The sequence below is a fragment of the Callithrix jacchus genome, chromosome 11, assembly GCF_049354715.1.
Source record: "Callithrix jacchus isolate 240 chromosome 11, calJac240_pri, whole genome shotgun sequence".
In the NCBI taxonomy this organism is placed as follows: domain Eukaryota; kingdom Metazoa; phylum Chordata; class Mammalia; order Primates; family Cebidae; genus Callithrix; species Callithrix jacchus.
The window spans coordinates 30,143,367-30,161,779 of record NC_133512.1 but is presented as its reverse complement, the minus strand read 5'-3'; the positions used below and the strand labels follow the sequence as shown (position 1 = coordinate 30,161,779).

The following is an 18,413-nucleotide window of genomic DNA, read 5'->3' as shown; positions in this document are numbered from 1 at the left end:
GCATACAACTGTTTTGGTTTTCACCTTCAGTACAGCATTCAACAAATTATTTAACCCTCTACTATCAAACAGGATTTGTGTGAATTGATTTTGCCAGAATAAAGGCTAATATAAGTGTTCTGAGGATGTTTAAGGCAGGCTAGGCTAAGCTATGATGTTCGGTAGGTTAGGTGTATTAAAAGCCTTTTTAAGCTAATGTATTTTTAACTTATGATGGGTTTATCAGGACATATCCCTATTATAAGTCAAGGAACATCTGTAATTGGAAATCCAGGAGATAGGTTTAAATCTGTAGTAAATTTGTTTTGTCTAAAAGGGAAATAAAATGTTTTGGTTATGACACACACCAAATAAGAATATATAATTTTTGAACAATTAGCCTAAAGAAGATATATCTCATAAGCAAGCGGAAGGCACTTTGGGATCTTATAGGGTCTCATATTTAGCACCAGCTGACAGAGGCTGGGCCTAAAGCAGCCTTTGTTTTCACTGAAATTCTACTGGAAAAAGGTTCTAGAGTCTCTATGATTCCACCAATGACCAACTGAGTTTCCCTGAAGTTTTGGAGTACTCAATATTCAGAAGGTTGCAAGTAGCTTCCAAAAATAGATTTCTGGGCTGCATGTCATCCCTAACAGAACAGAATCGCTAGATGTTAGGATATGTATTTATGGTTTTAAATCTCCATAGTGACTGTGGAAGGACCATAAGTGGGAGCAATTATTCTAGGCCACTGAGGTGTTCCAAAGGCGGCTTCCATCTTATGTTGCAGCTACAACCTCAATCACAAACACAGATTTATACACGGAGAATTTGATGCTACAGAGTTTTGAATCCAAAGGCAAGGAAAGGTTTTGTTGTCTACGTGCCAGACCTTGAACTTGTGCCTCCATGTTTAGTAAACTATGGTGGTCTTTTATTCCACTGAGGACAGAATATCACTGTAATACGTAAATATATGCTACCAACAAATGCTACTGTCCTAAGGAGAAAGAAGAATTCAAAATGTTCTGAGTAGCTATGCTCTGCCCACTGCATTCAACCAGAAATGCTCCTGAATTCTTTGTTTTCAAGCAAACTTGGCTAAAGTCTAGATCATTTTATAGTGGAATCACAAAGCAATTTGTTTTTCCTCTCAGAGGTGAAAATATAAAGCCTTTTATCTGTTACATATGCCATGACATCTAAAAAGCAGATGATATTATACATTTTATCTTCAAGAGTCTATGTTTTTCTTCCTTTCTAGATTATTTAATTACTCTGCCAAAGAATGCTCATGTTGTGTTTGCAAAATAGCTTTAAATGCTTTCAAATACTTCCAAGATGGAAATAACTGCTGAGTTATTTTGCTTTCTGTGGACAGTTCAATTTCATTTCATCTCTGAATATACTTTTTCTGATGGATTTATAACTACTACACAATAGTGGCCATCCGTAAAGAACAATATAATAGGTATTAATAATCCACCACTCACAGTCATTCTGTTTTTAGTACATGTGGTTCACAAGAGCCTCTGCTATTCCTTTCAAATGGATCTGCTTTCATATAGCACTTATTGCTTGACATTTCACATAATTTAGTCAACACTCCTTAATTTTTTTCCCCTTTGATCCATACTTACCTGTAAACCGACCAAACAAAAAACTATAAAAGTCTAAATGTAGTGAATTTCTCCTTTTTTCCTCCCTTCTCCCTCTATTTGGTTATTTACATCACTAGTGACAGACTATAATAAATTGCCATCACCATCCACTCCTCACTGTGGATCAAAGCTTTGGAGTGCTTGATGAAAATTTATTAGACTTCTGCCCACTGATTCCCACCTGGCTGCTCACAGCACCGTTGGCCAGCGCTGCCTTGAGCTGGCTGGAGACGGACACTCTGATGACTACCAGCTGGGTATCTCAGACAAGCGCTCTTTACCTCCAGCCTCCATGGGCTAAAGCTACTTGCTTTCCCACTTCTCTTTCCTTATCTTACACCTAGATCTTTGGTCAAATCACAGCAGAGGCTGCCAAGGATGTCAAAAAGAGGATGTGGGGGCAAAGGGGTGGGTGTGGCCTGCAGATGGTCTATGTGCTGTACCAGGTCACTGGACGGTGCTGCTGGGCTGGTGATATTTGGGTCACTGATGTGGGGTAGCCAGCCACTGAAAGGTACTGGAGAGGCTGAAAGTCACAGGCCATGCAGAGAGAAACTCTCTGAGGGGCTTTACTCTGGGAGATTTATAAGACCCAGGGGTGTTTACATCTGTGCTCAGTTTTGAGCATTTTTCCTGACTGCTTCCTGCCACAGTGCTCCAGCTTATCACTGCAAACATGACCAAATAAAAACTACATGTGGCGTTTGGTATAATTTACACAGAGGGACAGCTGTTGTATCCCCTTCACCTGAGGCTCATCTAATCAAACAAATCTGGCAAGAAGGATGACAGCCTTGAAGGTCCAAAAGAAGCATTATTTTTTTCTGCATTCCCTTTCCCACTATGTATGCCACAACGTCTATGGAAAAAGAGACCAAATCAAAACCTTGTTAAGAGTTGGTCATGACTGTACTGACTTAGCATTTGTACACCCTTATATTTTCCGTCCCCTCTTCTGAAGATTCATTTCAGGCATGTGGGAGCACTTACAGCCAAAAAGTCAGGAACAGAAACACAGTGACCATCTATATACTGATAACCTACAAGGGGTTGCAGAGAGTTGCTAGCTCATGCTTTTGGTGATTAAAAAGAGAATGGGGTCCTGGATGTAAAATATCACACGTGAAGGCAGCAGTTGAGTTTTGGAACTTTTTCACTTGGCTCATTCCACAGTTGTGCAGCGTTCTACCCTATGTCAGCAATTAGAAAACTGAGCCATTCACTTCCCAGATTTCTCCCTGCCCTTAGAAGACATCCATTCTCAGAATACCCAGGAAGTCCTGACGTAGCTAAAATGTGCACCCACTAACTCACAAGGCTGCAAAGAGGCTGCCTGCTGAATTCAGCAGGCCCCGCTGTCAGCCACAGCCCCATCCACAGCAGCTGCTCTCATCAGTTACAACCTTAGCATCCCTGTCTAGATGTTATTGCCTGGACCCCTCCAATTCCATAGTCATTCAGATACATTCGATAGAACAACATTACTGACATCTGGATATTGGGAGGCCAGGGAGCGTTGAGGAGAGAGGAAGGGACGAGTTGGGAAGAGAAGGATTTGTGATGCAAGGCAATTGTCAATGCAAGCATTCTGGCTGATCACGCTGTTCCTTGGGCTCCATTTGACCTCCACCAGCCTTTCCATTGTCACGCCCTCCTGTCATTCCCCAGTGTTTTCTTTTCCTGGGGTGTGGAGGCCTCCACACTCTCAGCCTTTAGAGTGCATGTGTAGTTCCAGGACCCAAACTACCTGCAGGGAAGTGCTGCCTTGCTCATGCATGATGCCAGTCTTCACCCTGTGGGTCTAAGCCGCAAAGTGTGCTCTTGTGGTCATTTAAACCTCTGCCTCCAGCTGGGCAGCTCACTTGAGGTGAGGAGTTTGAGACCAGCCTAGCCAACACTGTGAAACCCTGTCTCTACTAAAAATACAAAAATTAGCCAAGCATGGTGGCACGCGCCTGTAATCCCAGCTACTCGGAAGGCTGAGGCACAAGAATCACTTGAATCTGGGACGGGGAGGTGGCAGTGAATCAAGATTGTGCCATTGCACTCTAGCCCAGGCAAAAGAGCAAGACTCTGTCTCAAAAACTAAATTGATAAATAAAATAAAATAAACAGCCTGCCTCCTAGCGAATGCCAATCTTTAAGAAACTGCCTCTCACAGTTCTGCCACTCTCAAGCTTACCCTTCATGATCTCTCCACAGTCTTCTAACCCCCAACTTAGGAACTTCCCAGGATTCCTGACTTCAGGGTTTCTTCCCTTTTACTAGACACTCAGCTTCAGACCTAAATTAGAGAGACAATTTCCCTGCTTTTCACAATACTTTTGATACAACCTCATTCCACACTCCACCCCTCTTCGTGAAACACAGGCATCAATTCGAGCTTTGCATTGGTTAACATCTTCAAGGTTCGGCCTTTGTAGTACCATCATGAGCGTATCAAATGAGACGATGTATTCCAAAGTATTTTGTAATTTATTAAGTAACATAGAAGTGGTTAGTTAGGTCAGCCAGATACGGGGCGTTTAGACTCTTTTCTTTGCAGAGTTGTTGAGGCTATACAGCCTGAGGTCACAGCAGGAGTTTCAGCTGACACCCTAAGCATTTGACAGTGAATCACTTGCGGGTCTAACTATGCAAAGCTGCTTCAAACTCAAGATGGCTCAGTGCCCTAAGGCACAATCGGGTCCACTGCCTTGGAACGACATCCCTCCCAAGAGGGATTGGGATCATCCAGTGGCCTTATCTAGTTGATGAAAATAGATCTCCAGAAGACTACCCATGAACAGCCACTGTCACGCCCATGAGACCTTTGAGAGGTCTAGGTAGGCGTACATTTTACCAAAAACCCGGATTCTTATGACACCAGCCTAAGGATCTTCAGCCTATAATAACTGAAAAACCAAATGTCAAACACGAGTCTGGTCCTTATGTGAAGCCATTCTAACTTTGAACCAAACTTGGTTAACAAAACTTGAAATCTGTATTGTCCAAGGGACCTACAGAGTGTCCATTATGTGCCATGAGCTTGATATTTAGCCAAGTACACTGCCTGCATTGTACTACAAAAGACTACACCAAGCAGTTGGTCCTGATGCTGGTGCTTATACTCAACAATTCTTCCAAAAGGCAGAGAACCAAATAAGGACAGAGCACTGGTCCCACACTATAGGAACAAGACAAAAATACTACTCAGGCACCTCCTAGTTTTAGAATCAACACATCAGAAAAGATATCTGGTATAAGAAGAGAAAGACAGTGGGTCCATGAGCCACACTGCTGACATTACACAGCCTCCCTCCTGTGCTGTTTCTGTGTCTTTCCACAGATTGAATTATTGAGCTGAGCTGCAGGTTCTGCCTCCTTTCATGCTCACTACATTCCCTCCTATAGAAAAACTACAAAAGCCTACTCTTTGGGGAATTGAACCAACACAGAATGTTCCTTGCATATACCAGTAGGAAGAGAAACTGGTTAATGACTAGGTAGGTCAGGTGAGCACTCAGAGCAGCTGTGTCATCAGCAGTTCAAGGCAATATAATAATGAGTTTGTGTTCACTTCTAGGGACATAATGACTAAGAATTGGCACCTGCCCTCAAGCAGCCCATAGTCTAGTAGGGAAGGCGGTTGACAAATGGAGTAACTTAACTGTTTTGCACAAGGTAGAGGCAGCACCTAGCATAGAAGGGGTAATGACCCCTCAAGGGTGGAGAGGGGTTCAGAGAAGACATTTCGGAGGAGGTAAGTTGTGAAGAAAAACTGAAGTTTATCAGCCCCAAACGGGGATTAGGGGACAGTTCCTGGCACCCAATGAAACGGTTCCCATGCTTCACCTGTGTCACCAATCTCAATAGGGGACCTTCCCCAACTTTCTAGGAGGGGCTCTGCCCATGCAGACACAACCTATGAGTACAAAGTTACATTCTAATCCACCAATTCTCTCTCACGTTCTTTCATAGGTCTCACAAGTAAACCAACAGCTGAAATGCAGATCTGGCTACAAGAAGTTAAATCCCTTTAGGCCTTTCCAAAGTGGCTGAGCTGGAGCTGGCAGTGGAGTTGTTCTCTGGGCTATGAATCACTGAGGGAAAATGGGCTGGAGAAAACTGCAACCAGCTATAGGGCTGGGGGAGTGGAATGAAAAGCATATTCCTTTCTATTAAAATCAGATGTTACCAAATTTCATCTGTTTTCCTTTCATGTACAGAAATGCCCTTGAAACATGTTTGAGATATGTTTAGGAAAAAACACATTAAGATATTTTTATTCTTATGAGAGTGCAACATGGAGGGATTTGAAGGCATCTGCTATCAAGAGTCAATATACAAATCTTGTCTATTTGATCTCTTAAATGCTACCAAGTGGAACCACATCCTGATCAACAGCGAGTTTCATAATATTAAGCAAAATCATCCTCAGCAGAGAGAAATGTGCAGTTTCCTCTCGTTCCTCTAAAGGCAGTAGCATGGGATATTAGTTACAGCATTAGCATAATCCTGAGCTTACTTTATTTTAAAAGCATGGAACAAATATTTGATGATGCCTCAAGTTTTACCAAACTCAAGTTTTTCCAGCTGGCAAACCACAGGCTGAAACGTTAAGTCATATAAGGCTTTATAGCTCCATGTACTAAAAATATTCCCAGCCAATGGGTAATTTTTAAAGCTGTTCTAATCCTACCTGTAGGTGGATAAATTTTAAGCCTGAACAACATTATAAGGGGTAGGCTTTTTGTTAACCATAGCCAAGAGGTAAAAACAGTCCAAACCCAATTCTGGCATTCATTTGCAAGGTCATGTTTGAGATTAAAATTTATGTGTATAAAAAGGATTTACAAACTTAAGGCTGAACCCAAAATGTGACATTTTAGTTACCATGACAAATGACAAATCTAGCTCTTTGACTTCACACTTAGCTGAAGTGCCTGCAGCTTACTGCAAGCTCAGCTCTGAGAGGATGAGAGGAGAGTAGGCTTCAAAAGGTGTTGTGGTTTGGCTGTGCTGCCTGGCCTCAGAATCCACCTACTCAGAAAGGTCTGGATCCCAGGAATCTCTAAAGAGGCTCCAACGAGGTGGCACGCACACACCTATATTCTTTGGGGGTGGAGGGTTATGAAGGATAAAAAAGACAAATTTAACTTCAACAGCTAGAAAATAAAGACTGAAAAATATGTTGAAACCCCTTGATGGATCAAAAATCTGTAAAAGATATAATGATCCTAAGTTAGGGCTGAGTCTCTGAGAAGGTAAGGAATGCAGCTTCAATGATCTGGAGAAAAGATGGATGTTTACCTTGGGTAACTGTAACACCGTCAGCTTCTTACTGGGGATGTCATCAGAGAAGCCACAGTGACAGTATTCACACTGCCTTGGCATGGCAGATAAAGGCATACATCCTGAACTAGGTCACTTGACCCGTGACCCACTGAACATCAACCTCTTCCCACCCTGGTGTCCTGTCATGCCCCGCCCTGAGGTGTGCTCATCAATCCGTCAGCCAGTTGGTCTTCCCACTTGGTCTTCCCAGTTGGTCTGTATAGGAACCAGCGAAGATGGAACTTCAGATGTCTAATTGCAAACATCTTAGAGACTTCCGACAGATATCACTTGTTCTTCTGTAGTAGCCCAGTTCAGGCATCCAATCCACCATAGCTCTTAGAGGTAAATACTTTGGTTAGTGGGGTCCATGGTGTTTCTTCTTCCTGCTTCCTTTCACTGGATGTCCTGCTCAACTACTCTGCCCAGCCTGGCTCGTGTTGTATCTCACTGATCATGCAGTATCAGCAAAGATGGCCCTCTGGAAGTGCAGTGCCTGCCACCATCTGCAGAGGGACACTATCTGTAGAATACAGTATGACTGGCAGTGGGTGTGGCTGCTGAGCTTGGGAACACTAATTTAGGATCGTGGCTTTGGCAGGGCCTCCTTGTCCATCTGTAATATCAATCCTGTCCTCCATTCCTCAAAAAAGAAGTACTGTCTTGTACTCCAGCAGCTTTTCAGTATAATGATTAGTAAGCCCATATATGAAGGTCAAATTCAGCAACTCAAAGACAGGTGGCTTAGGGTATCAACTGGTAATGTGTAAATGCAGTGACTTCTGTGACAATCAAATGTGTGAAGGTCGAGGCCCACGGGTGGAGGGCAAGGCAGCCGGTCACTCCAATCTATAAACAAGGTCACTCTCTAAGCATCACACTTGATTTTCCAGACTGCGAACAGGACTGCTTTCTAATTGACTTCTTCCAACTAAATGACAATTAAGTTGCCTGGCCAATAAATTCTTGTGGTTTGGTCTACACAGATTTCTTAAGAAGTATATTAGCCTCTTGCATGTTCAACATTGGTTTCTGCCAGATTTGTGAAGTAATAGAAAAAAGTGGTCATAAGTGAAACACATCCTTTGTAGCTCATATGAAAAAGATGCCAACATGCATTCCCCGAGTTCAGTGTGTTTTTAGAAAAAGCGGTATAATTTATATCATTTCATTTACAACAGTGCTAAATTAATGCTCTTGGCTGCTTTTGACAGAGGCCTTTCCAATCGAACTGCAATGATTTGTTTCTCTTAAACACTCAAAGACTTTTAATTAGCTTTCTAGAGTGTTTTCCTGATGGACATCACCTCCCTACAGCCTTGTAAGTTTCCAGACTTCTTAAAAAAAAAAAAAAAGAAGTTAAGAGGCATTCTTTGGGTTTCAGGATTTCTGTGAGTCAGGAACCAATCTTTGCTTTGTGAAATTGGGTGCAACTGCTTACTGGGAATCACGCAGAGAGGCTTCTTTCTCCACCCTCCCAGCTCAGTCCCCAGACCTGCTCAGCAATTTGACTTCATTTATTATTTTACAACTATTGTTGAGCTTTGGCACTCGCCCACCACCCTAAAGGGAGTGCTTCATTAAGTAAAGGTCATGCCTAATTGTGGTCTCATATATTACCACTCCCAGCTGGCATTATTGTGTAAAAACATGCCTTTTAGTGACAACATCACTGAAGCTCAACAAGGTTAACCAGATTAGCTTTAGTGAATAAAATTCTCAGAAGCTTCAATCTGCACTGCCAACTTTTGAATCTGTGCCTGTGACATACAGCAGGTCCCAAACTCAACCACAGACTCCTTTTTTCTAAGGGCATCTCTTGAGATGCATGTTCTCAAGAACTCACTTTGGGGCACGCTGACTTCATTCACTGAATTAGGAGAGCGCTGGAGGAAGGCACAGATGACCTTGTTGTGTTCTGATTGAGTGGGATGCGGTAGCAGAGATGAAGTAGTAAAGGAGGGTCAGAGAAGTCAGTGAGTAAGGTACAGCAGACCCTAAAGGTGTTTCACAAGAATCAGAACCTTTATTTGGCTCTGAGAGCTGTCACGATGAAGTACAGGGTGGAACGCAGTGGAGGGGCAGATGTGGCACCTGTGAATTTGCATCTATCCTCTCCCCTTTACATACTCATGAGAGCAGGCGAGTAGTCATATATTACAAAGCTGGGGGTCCTCTGACTCAATTACTTCTCTCACTGAATCCGCCAGGTGACCAAAGGCCCTATTAAGATCATGCTCATTGGGGGTATGACCCAGGCATTCCAAAGCTTTTAAAGTGGGAATGCTCTCAAGGAGAATAATGTACTAGGCCATGATTAGTCAATGCCCTTGAACCTCATGAGTCGCTCATTATTATTCCCTAACATCCCCTCCACTTGGAATCTTCATTTATTGTTCCCTGTTTTCCACTCCTAACCAGGCCTCTTAACACTACTGTAGAGAAAGTCTATTTCCTCTTCATACAAATGCCAGGGATTGCTCTTCTGAAAGAAAGGGCTCTGCGCGGTAGGCTACAGAGTACAAGGCCAGAGAACATCAGGCAAGTCACACCATGACTCAAAAGGAGGATGGGGTGACAATGCAGTCACACCAAATGTCACCTCACGGTCCTGCCTACGTCCAGTCCAGGCTGCTGAGGACATCTGCCTCCATGACTGTCTGAGAAGAACATTTGCTAATTGTCAATTCAACCACTGGGGGACCGGGAGGCTGGAGAGGCAGTAGACTCTGTGGAGCGCTACTGCCAAAGCAAGAGCCTATTTATTTGAGATCATATTGAGGCAAGGCTGCACATGAATAATGGCAAATCTCACTTTTGAGTTTTAGTAGAAAAATTAAATGTGGTAACTCAAAAAGCCACTTGTTGAGTTTGTGCCATGGACTCAGTTCTGCTCTGCCCTGAGTCTGCATTTTTCTCTCCCTTCCCCCAGTGGCAAAGGCCTACTTGGATCTGACACAGGAATCATGTCTGGTTCTCTCCTGGGTAAGTGAACTGAATTTAAATCCTCAAAGCACTCCTCCTGTGACCTTCAGGAATAGCAGCTAGACCCTGACATCAGTTGGCCACATTTATTCCTCAACTTTCTAGCTTTGGTGTCCTAGATATTAGGCCCCACTTGGCACTTGAGAAGTGGTTCAGTACTTATTTTAGTTATAACATAAATAACATGATTTTGTGCTTTTATTTTCTAGGCTGTGATGACATAAGGGATGATGTTCAAGGTAGTCTCAGAGGAAGCAACACCTTGAGGCAGTTCATCTAACTGGGGAAATTTCTGCAGGATTTCAAATGACGCAGCTGGTGTGAAGCATTGTACATTCAAGACTACCAGATACAGATGCATAAGAAAGTGAATGAATGAAGAAAACAAACTACACATTCAAGCGGAGTGCTCTGGTTACCCTGGACTACTGTATTTCCTACCCAGTTCAGTTCCATTGATGTAATGTCCTACCATCTAGAAGATCCTATTTTATGACACTATCTTGCAAATGTCCCTGCTCTATACTCAGACTACTGCAATTATGCAGTAAGATTAATGAATTCACAGGCTGTTTCTGAGGATTTAATGACTTCTTAATAGAATAGGGTGCACATACAGCTAGACTACTATGACAAATCATACAAGCTTCTTAATAAGAAACTCCAATTAGTTAATTAAAATTTGCTAATTGAAAATTCTAAGAATAGCATGTAAAATATTCCAGACCTTGAGATAAAGCAGTAAAACACGTATCTAATGTGCTCACCAGACAAGTTTTACATAACATGCAATAGGAGACCTTGGTAAGTGAAATAAGAAATGAGGGAATAGGTCATCACACAGAAACCTTGAAAGTGGTCTAATATATCAAGGGTGAGAACTGGAAATTATTATTCATCACACGGAGAGCAGGTGCAGGGAATGGGGTCACCTTTACTAATTTACCCACACATTTCTTACTCCCATACTCCTTTACAGATTCATCTCTCTGTAATGGTATAAAGACATATTTAAGAAACATTGCCTGGATTTTACCAACTTTGGATATTTTCATATTCATTCCTGTTCTTAAAAGATGCACTTGATGCTCAGGGTAGCTCTACAAGAAAACGCTCAAAGTGTGCCTCGTTAAGACCGCTGATGTAAATTTTTACTGAAGAGTAGGTGAAATGTTGTAAGAAAAGGAATGCCTTCTAAAGCAAGTGGAGAGAAAACATTTTTTTCTCTCCAAATGCCACATAACCAACTGTAAGTAAAGGGAAAAGGAGGACAAAGGATAGCAGAGCTATAGGACTCAACCTCCACAAAGCCATCACAGGGAAAGCTTGACAGTGGTCTAATACAGCAACTCGTAGTTTGTATACTCCAGGAACGTGGCTGCTGCTCCACCAAAGCAATCTGGCAGGCTAGACTTTACAGCTCAGCCAAGCATCCGTGGAGGTGTGTACATGGCTCTGGTGAAGCCTAAAGCCCAGTCCAGGCTCTCCAATTTGTTCTTGTTATGAACTTGGGGGTCCAGTTCTGTGTGGCTTACCTTTACTCACCATAAATTGGGAGTAAAGTAGGGTCAAATGTTCTAGCGTTGACTTTAGCCTTCAAATTTGATTTTGCAGTCCAGACTGTACCAGATCCACCCTGCCATACCCAAGTCAGGGCTCCTTACAAAGAATTTTTTTGGAAAGAAGAATGGATGCCGATGGGGAGAGAGGAAGGGGACAAGCACGGAAGAAGCTGGGATGTGACCTGATAATAGAAATTATAGTACTAATAGCAGTAACTGGCTTTAACAGTAGCACCAGTAAAAGTGCAAGAGTAACGACAAGATTAGTAATTGCAGTGGTGGTGCTGGTAGAATAGTCATAGTACTAGGAGTAAAGTTAATGGCAGCCACCATTTGGGGAAATGCCTACTGAGTGGTAAAATAAAAAGACATGTTATTAACTTTTCTGTATTATCTTTACTTTACAGATGAGAAAATTATAGCTATAGCCTACCAACATAACCTGCCCGAGGCCACACACAGAGTAAAGAGCAGATAAAGATTTGTCATCAGGTGTTCCCAAAGCTTTCTAATTATAATCAGGATTCTCTGAACAAATATCAGGAAATACTTTTAGGCAAGTCATTTTACTATTCCTTTTACATAAAATGTCATTCTTCTCTAGCTAGTCAACTCCTGTTTATACTGCAAAGCCCATCTCATTTTTTTCCTCCATGAAGCTTTTCCGATTACTTTAACTCCTATGAAGTTACAGCACTGACCATCAGAGTTATTAACTTGGTACAAGGACATACTTTGGCCCTGTGACATACTTTACACTGCTTTTTAAGTTTCCATGTGTGTCATCTTGAGTATATAGACCCACCGTTTATATTTCTTTGTCTCTTCTAAAGTACCTGGGACCTGTGAGTATATAGTAACCATTCTTTCTATATAGCATATGTTACAGACACTCTAAAAATGAATGAAAAGCTGGGTGCAGTGGCTCAAGCCTGTAATCCTAGCACTTTGGGAGGCCAAGGCAGGGGGATCACCTGAGGTCAGGAGTTTGAGACCAGCCTGATAAACATGGAAAAACCCTGTCTCTAATAAAAATACAAAAATCAGCCAGGCATGGTGGTGGGCACCTGTAATCCCAACTACTTGGGAGGCTGAGGCAAGAGAATTGCTTGAACCCGGGAGGTGGAGGTTGCCGTGAGCTGAGATTGTGCCATTGCACTCCAGCCTGGATGACAGAGTGAGACTCTGTTTCACAAAAAAAAAAAAAAAAAAAAAGGAAGAGAATGAACAGATGAGTTTCTTAATCTTGTGGAAGTGCATCATACTTAGATCAGATGCCCTTTTGCAGATGACATGGCCAAACTGTACCAATCACTGCAGCAACGTACTGGGGTCTAAAATGAGGTTAGGGTGAATTACTGGAAGCTTGCCACCTACTTTACTCAGCATAAAAATGCATTTAGCACTTTGGGAGGCCGAGGCAGGTGGATCACAAGGTCAAGAGATCAAGACCATCCTGGTCAACATAGTGAAACCCTGTCTTTACTAAAAATACAAAAATTAGCTGGGCATGGTGGCACATGCCTGTAGTCCCAGCTACTGGGGAGGCTGAGGCAGAATTGCCTGAACCCAGGAGGTGGAGGTTGCAGTGAGCTGAGATCATGCCATTGCACTCCAGCCTGGGTAACAAGAGTGAAACTCTGTCTCAAAAAAAAAAAAAAAAAAAAAAAATGCATTTAAATCCCCCAAATTCTTCTCTCTGGAAAAGGCATACGTCTGTGAGCAACTCCCTAAAAGAAAAAGGCAAACCTCAGAACACGAAATCTTTCTAGTTCATTACACTTGTTGTGCTTATTTAACTGAATGGCCTTTTCACTGGAAAATTTTAACCAGTTTATGTATCTCCTTTAAGCCACAACATCAAAAGGACCAGGGAATCCAGTAGTGAGAATTTACTCCTTTGGGGAAAAAACTTGTGTGTTCTAAGTGCTAATTTTTAACCTGCATATCTTTCTTCCCAAGGGCACTGAGTTTATCTTGCATGCAACATGTCTTCAGGTCCCATTCATTTTGGGATAACACATGCTAAATGAACCCAGCAGGAAGACTTAGAAGACTGTGTAAAAATGTAACAAGGATTGATTGGCTCTAACAATGTCTGACAGTCTTGCTGGTATATTCTTCAGCACACGACAGCGTATTCTGTAGAAGTTAAGCTATGGCATGGGGTGGAAGCTCAGCCTGGCTGCTGACATATTTTGGAACACAGAGAGGGCTGAGGCTGCTGTGGTTGACAATTGAGGGGTTGGCACATCAGCAGAATGAGAACTGGGAGAAGTCTGGCAAAAAGTAAAGCCACAGGAGGGTGAAATCTGGAGGAACAAAGCCTGGCTTCCCAAGCCACCCAGGAGGCCCGGGTCAGTGCTGCTCCAACTCACGACCTGGCAGCAGAGCCTGCTGGGAGAAAAGTGCAGGAAGGTAAGTAGACAAGCAAGGGACGGCGAGGGAGGGAGCAGAGCGGAGATGCTGAAGGTGGGCAGAACAGACAACAAATACAGCTAAGAATGAGGAGTCCAAAGAGGCATGACAGGCCAAAGAAAATCCTGGGTGTTAGAGAGGGAGCATGTGAGAGTAGGCCATGCAGAAGCAAATAGAGTCAATCAAATATCTTCATCAAAATGGAAATACAGCATTTGAGGACTTACTGTTTGAACTTCTATGAGAAACCAGGACAAGTAATAGCGAGCAGTTTTATTGCTTACTATGTGCCAGGCACTGTTCTAACTGCTTTACAAATATAACCTTTTTTTTTTGAGACAGCGTTTCACTGTTGTTGCCGAGGCTGGAGTGCAATGGTGTGATGTCAGCTCACCACAACCTCCGCCTCCCGGGTTCAAGCGATTCTCCTGCCTCACCCTCCCCAGTAGTTGGGATTACAGGCATGTGCCACCACACCTGGCTAATTGTGTATTCTTGTAGAGACAGGGTCTCTCCATGTTGGTCAGGTTGGTCTTGAACTCCCAACGTCAGGCGATCTGCCTGCCTCAGCCTCCCAAAGTGCTGGGATTACAGGCGTGAGTCACCGCAGCTGGCTCAAATATTAACTTATTTAGTACTTATAACAGTCGTTAGGATAGCTATTATTACCACCATTTTACAGATGAATAAACTAAGGCACACAGAGGTTAAGTAACTTGACAAAGGCCACTGAACTTATCAGACCCATGATGTGTAATTATATGATTTGTATATAAAATGTAATTGCCTGAGGTGGGATTCTCAATTCTAATTGCTGCCCAAGGCTGGTGTGTAGGTGAGTGGCACATGCAATGGATGACTCAGACTCACTGACTGTCCCAGGCCACATCATAACTGGGAGAAGCTGGTTTCTATTTGTCACCAAACATATGCCCAGGAACTCTGGTGAAGACATTAAAGAGTTTATTTTTTAGGAAAATATTCTCCCCTAAGAAAGCTTACTGCAAGAGCCAGAGGTGGCAGTAAAGAAGGAAAAAGTGATAGGTTTTACCAGATCACAGAAGAATTCATTTTTGGATAAATTATAGAATGCTGACTTTGATGCTAGTTGGACTTGTCCACCAGACAGTCTATATAAAATGAGGAAACACTGTCATTTAAACAGTTTCAGTAGGAGCTCCAGCCAGAGAAACACTGCATTGTAAAGGGGAAACTGTACAACCATGTCATTGTATTTGAGATTCTAGGGATTCATGGTGCTCTCCGGATCTTTCCATCATGGGTATCAAAGATTTACTGTCATCACCTAGAGGCAGAAGGCTGTATGTCAGCCCAGGACTTTGGCATTGAAAAGACCTGAGTTCAAATCCCAGCTCCACTAGTGGTGAGTAATCTTTTTGAGCTCTGTTTCCTTAACTATAAAATGAAGATGGTGCCTCAGCCGTAATAATAGATTATTTAAATAGCGATCATAAACACTCTTTGCTTTTTTCATATCAAATTTGGTCGATGTGAATTCTTGATAGTCCCCATGTGCAATAACACGATTCATTGCAGTATGGATATTCTCACTTGATTTATTAAATATTTAGCAGATACAAGACTAACTGTACACAAGAGGAAATATACATAGGTAAGAAGTATCAAATCATTTTTCCTCAAAATTTTCTGATTATAGATGTGGCTAACTTTGTTGAAGGCATGTTAGAAAAGGATAAAAGTAATCATAGTAATATTCAGGAAATTACCCTGACAACCATAGCCTTAAGTGTTAGGAAGGCCAAGCCTCACAGTATGCATCCCTTATGAAAAGTTTATCAGACTGGCTCTTATGGCTGGGTGATTCATAGTCTTCCCCAGTCCACAGAGAGTCAAGACTTGCATTTCTAAAAACAAAAAGCTTTCATGCTAATCCTGAAATCTCTGAGGGACAAGAGAAGCCAAAGGGATCAGTCCTTGTATTTTATAAATGGTGGATACAAGTTATATTTGGAATCCCATATTAAATGCAGAACTAACAAATCCATAGAGGAAAGGCAGTAGGCTTTGCCAGCCCATAAATTAATTACCTTTAATGGCCAGGCTTAGGGTAAAAGCAAGAAGATATGCAAGGGCTTCTCTATCTGCTGCTTTCATTTTGGTATTTAGCCCTGGAGTTAAAATCATTTCTAATCAGCAAGAAAAGCAGTTGTTTTTAAAACAGTAACATGCTGAGGGGAGAATTTCCCCTGATATTCTAGGGAATTTGAACTTTGGCCCTTGCTGTGGAATAATCCTACATACGCCTTTCTGAAATACACTGCAAATCTTCTTTTGTCCTTTTTAAATGAATAGCCTGAAGGTCTCTGAAGCTTAACAGAAATGATCTACCCATCATCCCTCCTTTTAAAACGTCACTGTGTGAGGTTAGTATTCATCTCTTTAACTTAATAAGCTGAGCAAACTGAACAGGGCAAACCTTCAGAATTAGGGAATCTGAATTCCAAATTATATTGTGCTGCAAAGTGGAACTCTTTGGGATGGATTTTCTGTGAATGAAGGGGAATACATTATAAAACAGAATTTCCTGGGGAATATGTTCTCATGTATACTGTTACAATTTGGCATTCTGCAAACTTATTTTTCTACTTAAGTCAATGACAGTTTTAGGAATATGGTAATAATCATGTTTCTCCATATCACAGTTAAATTTCAATTAACTTTAAATTGGAAACAATAGAGCTTTGGAACTCTCTTTCCACCTGTTAAGAGGATCAGAGCAAATTCTTGGATGAGGAAAAAAGACTATTCTTTTATTTCATTCCAAACTCAGAATTGCTATGCTTGTTCCCTATGGTTACTCATATTAAGTACTAAGTATATATTAAATTACAATTGTAAATTGGGGGTAGTTGTCAATCTTGGGGTTTTGTACATTGTTGTGATGTGTAACAAATAATTACACAAATGGATCAATGTTTGCAAATGCCCCCCCCCTTTTTTGGAGACAGGGTCTTGCTCTGTCATCTAGGCTAGAGTACAGTGGTACAATCACAGTTCACTGCAGCCTTGACCTCTCGGCCTCAAGTGATCCTTCCACCTCAGCCTCCTAACTGGGTCTACAGGTGTGAGCCACCATACTGGGCTTTTTTTTTCCCTCTTTTTTTTTTTTTTGGTAGAGACAAGGTCTTACTATGTTGCCCAGAGACCTAGGATCAAAGCAATTCAAACTCCTGGGATCAAGCAGTTCTCCTACTTTGGACTCCCAAAGAGCTGGGATTAAGGTATGAGCCAACACAGAAGGCAATGGCTCCATTTTTAACAAAGTGAAGTACACTGAAGATGAAAGTGCTGGATGTAAGCAGCACTTTCTTTTATTTTAACACAATTTCTTCAATGGAGAATGACGACATCTGAACTGGTTGCTTATATACCTACATACCCATAATATCGTGATGGCAATTGTGAATTTCTCTAGTGCTTCCACTATATCCTCCTCCCCCAAATGTTTTGGGATTTAGTAAAAGTCTAAGCTTTCCTTTGGGGATATTTAATAAATATTATCATCCAAAACACACATTGTTACAAAAATTGGAAACTCACTGGTAAACAGCGTTATAACATCCATATACTTTTTCTCCAGTCCAACCACTTCTGAGAAAAGGTTCTATGAAAATGATCTAAACAAAAAAAAGATCCATTAAGTGGATCTTTTTTGGCACAACGAAAAATGTTTTCTTCAGTGTAATTTATAATAATGAAAGCTTGTAAGCAGCCATCATAACGAAATGAAGGGCATGTTTCAGTGAACTCTATCTTATGGAATATTACGTGGCCGTTAAAATAGTAATTTTGAAGATGCAGCAACATGGAGAATGCTCATGATACAATAGTTAAATGTATGACCCAATTATAATCTTGCCACAGATGCTTAAAAAATTAGAATGAAACTCAAAAAATTGAGCCACTGAACATAAAGTATAGTGCAAGAATGGTACAATATAAATGATCCACCCACTGAAACCATTCTCAAAACTTTTTTTTTTTTTTACTATTTCCCTAATAATCAGAAAAGGTTTTTTTTTTTTTTAATGGCTGACACCGTATATTATGTTTTAAAAAAGAAGTCAAGCAGAAGATGACTAAGGAAAGCAAAGGAAAAAAGAGCTAACATATTTTGGTAGTCATGAATCTACCCAAAGGCAAGTTGGGTCACCTCAGATGCCAACAATGACAACTCAGGAATCCGTCAGTCCTTAAAAAATTGGCTAAAATGGCCAAACTAATCTCAATAAAAGTCATTTTAAAAAGCAAGAGAGCAGGAGAGAAGCTTTCCCACTACTTCTTGTAGTCTGGAATTTATTGTGGTATCTGTGACAGAGAGTGTATGTTCGCATGTGTTTCTTCTTCTAACATTATCAGCATGAGAACGACTAGAAATGTGCTGTAGGTTTTTCAGAAGTCAAGACAGCTGCGACAGCTACAGGGTTTCATTTATAGATACTGACAC

The 18,413-nt window shown here is 41.6% G+C and overlaps 1 protein-coding gene across 2 annotated transcripts in view; it reads right to left on the bottom strand.

Annotated features, from left to right (window-relative positions):
* JAZF1 (JAZF zinc finger 1) overlaps window positions 1-18,413 on the bottom strand; it is a 344,361-nt gene that overhangs the window by 112,967 nt on the left and 212,981 nt on the right. The gene's annotated exons all lie outside the window — the stretch shown is intronic.